The 12,244-nt window shown below is 31.9% G+C and overlaps 1 long non-coding RNA gene across 1 annotated transcript; it reads left to right on the forward strand.

Annotated features, from left to right (window-relative positions):
• The first annotated feature begins 3,275 nt into the window (after nucleotides 1-3,275).
• Nucleotides 3,276-6,628, forward strand: LOC127723563 (uncharacterized). The gene is made up of 4 exons (XR_007992127.1): nucleotides 3,276-3,336; nucleotides 4,281-4,342; nucleotides 5,056-5,109; nucleotides 6,203-6,628. It is a non-coding gene; the product is annotated as an uncharacterized LOC127723563 (long non-coding RNA).
• Nucleotides 6,629-12,244: the final 5,616 nt, after the last annotated feature.

The raw sequence follows: 12,244 nt of genomic DNA on the forward strand, positions 1-12,244 counted from the left end.
TGAGTATAGACAAATAGATCGTATCACTTGTTAAAAGCATTCACCACTTTCTCTCTCATGTAGTTTCAAGTAGTATTCATAATTGTGTATGTCTTTATTTTAGAAGACAGATTTAAATCCTCAATGCTATTTGTTTCTGGATATTTTTTGTAAATTCTGTGTGAAAATATATTGCATGCTTCAATCTATTGAATAAAAGACGAACATATGGAGAATAGCGTATACTTATATAAACAGTAATAAACATGAAAAAATAAAATTCACTGAAATAGGAATCGGCGCGGTTAGATCACCATAAAAAATGCCGGCAAAAATGGTTAACTAAAATACAAAAAAAAAGGTTGTGTCATTGTAAAAATGTCTTCCCTTTTGTTTAAGGCTAGGGAAGGATCATCAATATGTCTTCACAGATGGGTGTAATAAGTTAACCTGAAAAGGCGCCTTATAGTGCAGAAAAAGCTGGTCTTATTGGAATGACAAAGGTTTGTTCAAATATAAACCATTGCCATGATGTCAGAGTTATTTATTTGTATGAAATTTTACACCGAACTAATAACAGAAATGGATTGATTTGTTTATTTTGCATTAGAATAGAGATAACCGTATTGTATTTGAGGCTGTTGACGCAAATTGAGTTTACCTGGTCGTATAAATAAGGTGGGCGTAACGCGGAGCACCCAATTTTATGCACTAAAGCGTTTGCGCTAAAAGTAGATATATTGTGATAAAACTGGTTGATAATATATAGGTCGTCATATTAGAATTCTAATTATCTGTTGTTTCTTGTGAATCATTCAATATAATTAGGTGGTTATTTGAACTCAGTGATAATAATGCCTTATTAATGAAAGAACGGTAACTTTGAAAAGACTTCTCAACAACAGTTAAAATAATAGACACAGTGGAGAAGCGTTGGATTGTTAATAGATACCACTCACCATCCGGGCTCGTGGTATCTTTTTAACGAACCAACGCGTATCCATTGTATCTACATTATGTACAAAATAATTTTATCAAGTTTACACGATGTATGCGAACGAGGGATATGGACGTAAACTGAAGGATAAAGACAAGCAAATAGAAGTACACTTGTATGAACTGTAAAACGAGTTATGAAAAATGTCAGAACTAAAAATGTGAAAAAGTCAAAATGAAGTAAAATAGCACGTCAAAGGTTATAAATTCATCGTTATTTATCGACGCCTACTATCAATTTATCATATGATTTTCGTTTATTTGTATTTATCAGAAAACGGGTCGTTTGTTTTCTCTTTTGAATTGTTTTACATCTTGACTGTCATGTCGGGACCTTTTATAGCTTCATATATGGGTTTTGTTCATTGTTGAAGGCTGTACGGTGACCTCTATACCATTTGGTGTCTGGTGGATAGTAAATGATACCACATCTATTTATTTTCATATCAATTGTTTTGACAAAAGTTTGGGTCAGTAGTATCATTCCTTTTGCTTACCTTTTTTATGACTACAGCTATAGTATATGCATATTTGACTTGTCTTCTGAAAACTTGTATTTCTCATTAATAACTTAGAAAGATCGAAAGAAATAGTCAAATAATGTTTAAAAAAGGACAAAGCAGATACGAATATCGTCATAATCCTGTTTTAAGAAGGGAAACTTTATGCATTGTAAAAAACAAATCTGATTAAAAAAATCTATGAAACTCTGTCTGAAACTGAAATAATCATTAAGCTTGATTTTTTTGTTGACAGCATATTTGTTACGTATTGAGAACGTGTTTTTCAACAGACGATCCGCATTCATATGGAAACCAACTGTTCTTATCGACTTGTTTGTTTATTCGTATGTCACAGATGTCATACTGGAGCTCCTCACACAGAAAAGCTTTTATTATCGTTTACCTTCACGTTCCGCTATATACATGTGTATATACATGATGTCTTTTTATTTGAAAATTCAAAATTTGGTGACAAAGCTGATTGCGGCTTTTTCCTTTAAACTAAAATTAAAGATAACACAATCACAGTAAAGTATTGTCCATGTCTTAACTAACATTTATAAATTGATAACAAGGGTCAGTTGGCAAGTAACCTTTAAGACAAAACAGATGATTTCAACCCTCCTATTATGAACTTTAAATTTTTCTGTAGCAACATATAGCAGCGCATGCATATAAAACATATTTTTCCAAATTGATATGATCTTCATTGGCTTGCGTTTTCTTTCATGATTTCATTAATAGAGAGTTGCTGCTTCCAAGGACGATGTTGCATGAAGGATTCAAAATGGTCACCCTTTTGAAAGTGTTAAGGACGCCATCACGATTTGATTGATCGTCACGGATTATCTGTATCATAGATCATCACAAATATGGTCCACTTGTCCTAGCCACAATCCCGTTCTCCTTTCTTCGAAAATAATATCACAGAATGTCCACTCGACATGAGCAACACAAGTGACATTTGTTGAGAATTTCGGTACCACAAATTACTTAAAACCTTTACTAAATTCTTCCATAAATGCAAATATTTGGTTTGTAAGTTTGGCTGTATCTGTAAAATACTTATTTCAGACGGAATAGCACATCCTAAATTGTACGGTGATGTTGTTTAACGAGCCTAGAAATTTATATAAGATCATGGTAAATTTATCAATCCTTCAAATAAACTTGTTCTTAAATGTTACCAATTCAACATTGTAATTAGATCTTTGAATATTGTTTTTATTGGTATAAGTATTGATTTTGTTAGCAGTAAATTAAAACCATACTAAATAGTTCTGTTATACACATATGCACTTTCATGGCTCTACAATCTGTCGATACCTATATTTTGCCATTGCACAAGATCATGTTTTTCTCTGACTGTTAACGACGTCTTTACACTAAATTCATTGGATGATGGATGTGTTCATGATTTCTTTTATTAGTTGTTATTGGCTTTGAACTAGCTGTCAGATCTGTACTTTGTGTCTTTTTTGTTTTTAGGGATGAATAAATACCATGCCACGTCCGGTCTGTGTTTTTGTTAGATGTTTTTCTGCTTTGTATCAATCTAATGAGTTAAGCCATTTTCAACTGATTTTTTATAGTTTTGTTCTTATGTTATGCTGTAACACCACTGTCCCAGGTTAGGGGAGGGTTGAGCGCTCACAAACATGTTTTTTGCCATTTCCATTTTCACTGAAGGTTTTTAATCACTTGGAATCTTCCTTTTTTAAAAGCTCTGCCAATAAACTGTAATATAAGAGGTACAAATGTAGTGTATTGGATCGTATATTATAGGGTGTGGCATTAGAGGCAGCACCATATGGAGTGACCTGTAATGCCATATGTCCCGGATATGCCGATGCCCCAAGTAAGTAATTACACAGTTACATAAAACTCGCACGATTTTAATAGAAAATATAAAGTGAATATCTAATGGGTTTGTAAACAAATTACATGATAAACAAGGTATCTAAGCAAAGGGTGTCTTATAAACGAATTTAAACGATTACAATGCAGCGATACATGTTTTTATATAATTTTCTTCAGGAGCGACATGTTTCTAGATCATCAGTTTTGATCAACTTTTTTGACAGAGTGTCAATCCTTATGTTTAAATGCATTATTTATAACTTGAAACTCTATATTTGAAACGTTTCGACGAAAGAGAGACGAAAGATCATAGCAAAAGGACATTCAAACACATAGGTCGAAAATAAACTGAAAACGCCAAGGCTAAAAAAGACCAACAGACAAACAACAGTCCACAAAACAAAATATAGAAAGCTAAAGACTGAGCAACACGAACACCACAAAAAATGGGGGTGATCTCAGGTGCTCCAGAAGGGTAAGTAGATCCTGCTCCACATGTGACACCCGTAGTGTTGCCCATGTAAGTACAAACCCGGTGATAAGTCTTATTCGGTAGGTCACATTCGGGGAAAAGGGGACGGGATTGTAGTGACGACACTTGGAACATATCCGTCGTCATCTGTGAAACAGATATTCCATAAGAAAAGCATGCCAATACCGAGAAAATGCTTACTTGATTGATGGTACTCTCGGGGACTAGTTGGGGCAACCCAGATGTAGTAATATTTGTAACGCGTATATGTAAGAAAAGATATCATCGCGTAGGTTTGAATATTATCATAGCATTACTGATTGTTAAATAGTTATAATCATATTTTTGCAGAAGATTAATTTGTTATTCCAAGTATCGTGAACACAATTATAAAATTGATCTGGAGTTCATATCAAATCTTTAATCGTATTACAGTATCGAAAGAAATTTTTTGTTTTCCCTTCTTCTAGTTTTCCATAATCAGATAAGATCATATGCACAAGAGCATAACCTTAGCTATGATGAAGCAATGGTAAGCACTCTTTTTATTAGTTACATTCAAACAAATATGGATATATATATTATAAAAAAATGAGATGTGCTATGATTGCCAATGAGACAAATATCCTTTAATGTCGTCCAAGGGCCATATATTAAATCATATTTAATTCATTGTATAATTATCGTTATAACATTGCTTAATGAACTAAAATATTTGTCTTAGCCACATGTCCACTCGTAATAATTACAGTTTGATTTTTTTATATTTAACTCTTCTCTAATTATGTATCTTTTGTCATTTTTTGTTCTTGCGTGATGACATTGATTGAAATTATGGTGTATTATATGTAGTTAAAATATGTCATCAATATGAAATAATTGCTTTGAAAAAATTGAGGACCAAACATTAGTGTAAACATATTTTATTAAAAAATTCGTTATGTATAGTTACAGGAGTAAATACATACGAAATATACAAGACTTAGTTATAACAAAGGACAACATATTGGGTCACATATATCATCAAAATAATGACCGGATCCTTGTCTATGATTTTATTACAGTGTTTTTATGCAAAATAAGATAGTGTATGCTTTAATAGTTGCAATAAAAACCTTTATATGGAGTAAATTGTCAAGATTCAATAAAGGATATATCAGACATTGAAATGGCGTCTATACCAAGATGGTGATTACAATTTATGACTAAAGAACATTAAAATCGTACTACAATTTTGTATTTCAGACTGAAATATTCAAAACAGCTCATCCGACCCAGAAACCAGTAACCATAGAGCAGGTAAGTTGTTTAGGTACTCGTGTAATGTGGACGCGAACTTTCTAAACAGGTGTTCGGCTACACAGTGATTGAAAGAGACAGGAAAAATTACATATAGTTTACTGATCTTGATTTATTTAGAAACTTTAGACTTATTACTTTAATTTAAAATTTCATTAATTTCTATAAATAAAATTTATACAAAATATCATATATGTATAATCGTTGCTCTCTGCCTCTCTCTGGTGATTTACAAATGTGCTTTCCAAATGTATATTTTGGCAAGAAAAAAAAAGTTATTTATGAAATAGTAAGATTTTTAAACTTGTTCTACTCTGACAATATCATTCCTCTGGGTTAAAGTTAATTTCAAGCCACTGCTCAAATATATTTTTGATTTTCATGCTGGTGCTCTCCTCTCCAAAGTCTTCGTGAAAACCTTAAACCATAATTTATGGGTTTCATTTCTAACGAGAAGTCTAGTTGAATACAATAGACCACTCAAAATAATCATATTGCATCATCTCACCTATTTTTAATGATCGCACAAAAACTATGTATCTGCATATTTATTGAGAAAAAAATAGTTGAATACAAAAAACAATGATCATGCATGTACCTTGAATAGTTTTCCTACATAATAAAGAAATACATCTCAACTTATTTTTAGATCATCACTAGGGAGGTAATATATATATTATATAGCTAACTTTTCCGCTCTAGTGTTTGTATGCTTTGATGCCTGTTCTAATTATTGGTGTCTTTTGGAGTGCAATTTTACCTTTCACGGTCAGAATGTGGAAATGGAAAGGCAAATTCTCACATTAATTTTAGCTTCCGATACAGTGTTCAAAGTTTCCTCCTTTTCACAATACCTTATGTTGTTGCTCCTCGAAAAGGAGTCTTACACAGAGCACACATTAGACTAACATTCTGTGTTCCCCTAAGTTTATTCAAAGTAGGCCAATCTGTTAAACACCTGTTATACATATAAATGTGTGCTGTAGAAGTATGACCATGATCTATGTATACAGTTCGGATTTAAGGAATGTAGATTTAGAAAGCTGTTCACTTCATATTTTGAATTTCTTTTCTTTGACAATTTTTATTACAGATTGCAGAACTAGCTGTATTTTTGTGTTCTTCTGGTGCTGACAGTATAACTGGTGCTTCACTTTTAATGGATGGAGGAAATACAATCCGATAGAACCCCCAAAAAAACATAACAAAAACAGGAATTAGACTTGTACATTATTTATGTTTTCAAAATATCAAATATCCATCACAAAAGACGAGTTCATACAACTATGTGATTTATTTGACAATCATCAATACAATGATGTTGAAAAACAATAATAGCAATGTCAAATGTATTCTTCTATATTTTCGAAATAAGAATTTTGAATGAAATTGATATCTTTAACAAACAACAGCCCACCTAACTAAATTGCATTGACCTTCATAGCATGCATCTTTTTAATTACAAACATACAAATATATAATGTTTCAAAGAAAAATATACAAGATGGTTTTCATTTAATTGTACTTTAGTACCAGCTTTTAGTCCAATTTTCAAGCCAACATGAATGTGCTCCAATAAGCAACATTGAAAATAAGAAAAGTAAACATGAAGAGAACCATGCATATTTTATCCATTCTGTATGGAGTAATGGGATACGGTGGTCTCTTTGTTGGAGCTGTAGCATTATCAGTATCGTCGTTTATTGGTTGTACTTGAGTGATTCTATGACTGCTTACAATTATTTCTTTATTTTGTTTTTTCCATAGTTCACGTGTGATATACATATTATGAACTACGATGAATTCTATAAATGCTATAAGATTCATTCATAAACAAAATGTATTCCATACCAGAAGTGGTTCTAATTGTACGGTATCAGGAAAAACGATCATAACTCCCACCATTTGTGTGATCAATGCTGTAAATCCAATCGATACTACGCGGACTCTAGCTGAAACCTCGTTCAAATGAACGAAGAAACCTAGCCATAACATTATAACTATTGCACCTCCAGGTAGGTACACTTGTATAACAAATCCTTTATACACCTGACTGATGTTTAAATCCAGCTTTAAACACGGTCTTCTTTCTGTAAAGGAAACGGTAAAGCAATGTTGTATTTATATTGTAATCTCTGATCTCTAATGTAGTCATAATTCGTATCTTATTTGATAGATTTAGATCCTTAGATGCCAGCGTAATCGTCTGGTTAATAAATCTACCGATTGTGTTCTATTCTCTATTGTGACCTTTTGACTGAGTGTGGATTCGCATGGCGGGCAATGCGTTCATAGAAGGAAACCCTACCATGTCGACACAACCGGTATCGCTCCTTTTGGTGTTCATAAGAATCCCTCAGGTTTTGTTATTTATCATGATACATGTGATATATACATTCAAATGAATATACAAAATTTGAACATCGGTAAACTACTGTTGCCACTTACATAATATTTTAATATTAAAAAAGGAAAACAACAACCATCATAATAATAATAATAGAAATAATTAGAAATTATAATGTTTCAAGAACTCTTTTATAAATCGCCTTATATTTCATCTTGTAAGATAACAAAAATAACCATGTATGACATCCTGCTTCCAAAGAATAATGAAAATTTATATATTATGAAAATTAACCTTTAGCCGTAGAGGCCCCACCAGAACATTTTGAAGTATCTGAACTTGTAACTTTAGAATTCATTGAGAAGAAGTCGACAGAGTAAACGATAGAACTGCCTCCAAACCAAACTTAATCCATTTCGTCTACTGTATAAGAATCTGAAATATATAAATTCAAAACTTTGCATATGATTTTTCATTTACATTTATTCATTTCAATATAAAATGTATACATTCAGGATGTACACTAAAGAGATTTATCCTGCTGAACTGACTTTAAAGTTTAGTGAGACGTCTATTTTCGCTAACTAGTATATATTATTATACCTCAGTTATCATTTTCTATATAAAATAAGTACACAATATTTTCACTATTTTTCAAATTGCAAGCGTTGAACTATTTGACCGGTCAATATTTTCCAACTATTTGCTCTCGATGAATCTATTTGACCGCAAGCGTTATTATATTTCGCGGAATTTCAACTACAGCTACGGGATTGGCTAACGGGTTTTTAACAATTCATTCGGGACTATCAGAATTCATCTCAGTTACTGACGTCGTTACCGAGTCGTTTAATTTATTCTGTTGTTTTGAAAAAAAAATGAAGCTTTAAACTTGCAATTGCCTGCTTGTTATTGGAATGCATATTTACAATCAGATAATTGTCATCACTATGTGTCCGTTGTCTCTTACAAATGTAAAAATGAATTTTGGGCAGCTGTGTAGTTCAGTCCTTGACATAACTTTGTATCTGTTTTCTCTTTTGGTATAATAAAACTCTTACTGACTAGATATTCGTGGAATAGTAAGTTTATTGTCCTTTCGGATACAACTATTCACCTCGGCTACGCCTCAGGGCAAAAGTTGTACCTCGGGGGACAATAAACTTACTATTCCACTCATAAATAATTCTTTAGGGGCCAGCTGAAGCCCGCCTCCGGGTGCGGGATTTTCTCGCTGTGTTAAAGACCCATTGGTGGTCTTAAGCTGTTTTCTGCTCTTTGGTCTGGTTGTTGTCTCTTTGACACATTTCCCGTTTCCATTCTCAATTTTATTTTATTAGCATTAGTTATAAGGAATGTGTGTTTCCATTTTAATGAAAAAGAAAGTGGTAAACAATTGCAAATCATACAACAATAGTATAAACATGTGTGCAACAGACATAACAGATTATTTCTTTTCCTATGCGATATGCGTTGTATATGGTTCATGTATATAATTGTTCATTGACCTTGTCCCACATTTTCTTTTATACACAAACATAGCTAGTCAACAGCTGTTAAAGCAATGGTGAACCATTAAACCGAAATAAAAATAAGTGGAAACAGATACTTCTACTTCAACACGGATCTTCCAGAAAATAATTACGAAATAACCCCACATGCAGCAATCGTTTTCAGTGATATTTCGTAGTTTCATTTATTAAAAGAAACAATACGGTTAGTGTCAGTATACACGTCTTTGGTAAAATTAAAAATGTTGAACTTCTTTTTGTTATCATTTGAATTTTCATGATTAATATAAGTATAAGCGCCATTAGTGGTTTTGATGACATCTGCCGTCAATATGTTCGACAATTGCCGGTCGGAGTCTTTGGTAACAACATTGTTGGACACATCCAATGTTTTATTTTGAACTTAAACGAGTATTTCAATAGAATATGAATAGCATTACAGTATTTGAAGAGTTGCCACATTTAAATCCCCGATTGACGACATCAAATTGAAATAACACTTTATAAATTGTGTTCGTCCGATGCGCTTTTGACAAAGTTGGAATCCTAGCTTTTCAATAACTTCTTAAAAGAGAGACGGAAGGTACTATAGGGAAATTCAAACTTCCAACACAATCCAATGTGACAAAGCCATGGCAAAGAACAAATAAAATACAACGAAAATACATCCAATAGTTTACAAAAACCAACATGAAAAAATAAAGATTGATAAAAATAAAGTAAAATGAGTTAAATCCTTTTCAACTGATTTTTATAGTTTAATCATATGTTGTACTGTTACACCAATGTGCAATGTAAGGGGAGGCTTAAGGCGCTTCACATATGTTTAATCCCGCGATATTCTGTATATCTGCCTGCCTCAAAACAGGGGCCTGTAATTCATTATGTCATATGCTTCTTCAGGCAAATATTGTTCCAACTGATTTTATACGAATTTATGAAAATGGTTCACCCATAATATCAAGAAGGTACGCTATGCATAAAAAATGAAGAAAAATAAATAGGTTTATGGAACTTTGAGTTTCATTCGTTATTGGAATAAATAAACTATAACAAACCTACTTACTTAAACAAAGGCTTCTACAGGACTATGTGTTTATCATTCATGTCAACAATATTAACAAATAAAATACTGTAAAGGTTCTGAATAGTATTTTACACCCTTGTATTTTATTGAACATAAAAATTAAATTTCAAACTCTCTCAGCCAAATGCCCGTACCAAGTCAGGAATATGTGTTTTCCATTAGTTCCGTTGGTTGATAACGTTTGATTTTGTCAGTTTTTATGGACTTCCCCTTTTTTAATTTACCATGGAGTTCGGTATTTTTGTTATTCTTTTTTTTTTTTTCAGTGGTTGTCATTTGTTGCTGTATGTCATATTTGTTTTTCGTTTGTTGTCTTGTACGTACACAAATCAGGCCGTTATATTTCTTGTTTAAATTGTTTTACATTTGTCATTTCGGGGCCTTTATATAGCTTACTATGCGATATTGGTTTTGCTCCTTGTTGAAGCACATTCGATGACCTATGGTTGCTAACTCTCAGATTATTTGGCCTATTAATATTAAGGTAGATTAAGTGTATACCGCCATTTTGGATTGTAAAATAGCAGTACACAATCGGTCTAGTTCTTTGCCTTAATCTGCAAATAATTAAGCAGATTGGCAATTAATGTGTAAGACTGTTCGTTTTGATAAAGAAAAATAAGTGATTTATTGCATCATTTAGACTGTTTTAACAAATACTAAATATTTGTTTTTGTTCAATTTAATTTTTCGAATGTCATATAAGGAGAGATGACTGTTCTAATTAACATTTTAAACTGGAATGATAGTGAAACTTTCAATTTATACTTGTAGCAAGAAATCAAGTTCGATGACACCATTTTTTATTTTTATTTTTTTAAAGCATATTATAAAACCTATCTTCTCATAATTTATTTCAAAATTCTATCTAATTGATATCTTTATATTCACAAAAAAGTGTTTTGACATGAATAATCTTTTCAAAATTGGGCAATTTTTGGACGACTTGTAGCTTGAAAAATAGCACGTTGACCCATACTTTTGATTATTTTTTTTAGAAAGCATGGTAAAATCTCAATATTGGCAAAGTATAAGAAAATTTTATTTGAGGAAATATATAGCGACGATCCACCTTAACATGTATATATACTATGTATTCCTACGCGTTTGTATTGATGACACCATATGATGCTTCAAAAGAGTGAAAATATACTGATAAAAACTGTTATCAGATATCAGAGACGTCACTGATTAATCTTTTTAGACTAAACGCGCGTCTGGCGTACACACATTAATAATTTATCTATGATAAATTTATTCTTTTTGACAAAACTCATCAAAGATACAAAGATTATAACTTGGTTCGCCAGAAAACTTTATTTGCACGTAAATACCTGTATAACGAAAGATAGTAAAATTCCTTTGGAGAAAAAATTGTTTATGAATACAGCGTCAATGTGATTTCGAGAGATTTGTAAACGTCAATTAAACTCCAATCAAAAAAGAAGAGGGCAGAGAAAATAATAATAACGAAAGATCAACCTCCGGTCTTCAGTGTTGAATATGATTCATTTAAAATCATACCGAGATTGCCCTAAAGTTCTGAATAAATTTGATAATGCTACCGACAGACGGTCTCGGTATTTTGATTTGTACTTTCAGTCATAAAGATACGGAATCGATAGTGATTCGATCGTTTTTTCAAGTTAGATATTTACATAGGAATATGTAAAATTAATGTTTTAGTAATATACATACATATCAAATGTGGTGTAATCATAAGTTGAAAGAATCTCCAATGAAAACCAAATGTCAAAACCTGTTTATCAAAATATTTCAATATATTCATATTAATTGTTCGAAATACTACGAAATAAAAAAACCCAGGAATAGATTACTATAGCTGCATTTTGCAAAACCTTTCGGAATGTTTGTCCCTTAATGCTCTTCATCTTTGTACTTTTCTTTTTAACTTTTTTATTGGAGTCTTTTTTATTCTTTTTCTTATATGATAATGAATACAGGGACCTGACGAGGTGGTCCAATATATTTATGAATTTGTTTACCGACTCTATTACTAAACGCCAATATCGGACAACCCGGTTTGGTTTCGTTTTAATATGCCATTGTTAAAAAGCCTAATTCCAGATCGAATTAAAATATATTTTACCATCGGCATAAAATATAGTCAGTCGAATCAAGGATAGCCATGATTTTTGACCGTAGATTCAAAATATTCTTGAAATTGAA

This window comes from Mytilus californianus, unplaced genomic scaffold (assembly GCF_021869535.1).
Source record: "Mytilus californianus isolate M0D057914Y unplaced genomic scaffold, xbMytCali1.0.p SCAF_13, whole genome shotgun sequence".
In the NCBI taxonomy this organism is placed as follows: Eukaryota; Metazoa; Mollusca; class Bivalvia; order Mytilida; family Mytilidae; genus Mytilus; species Mytilus californianus.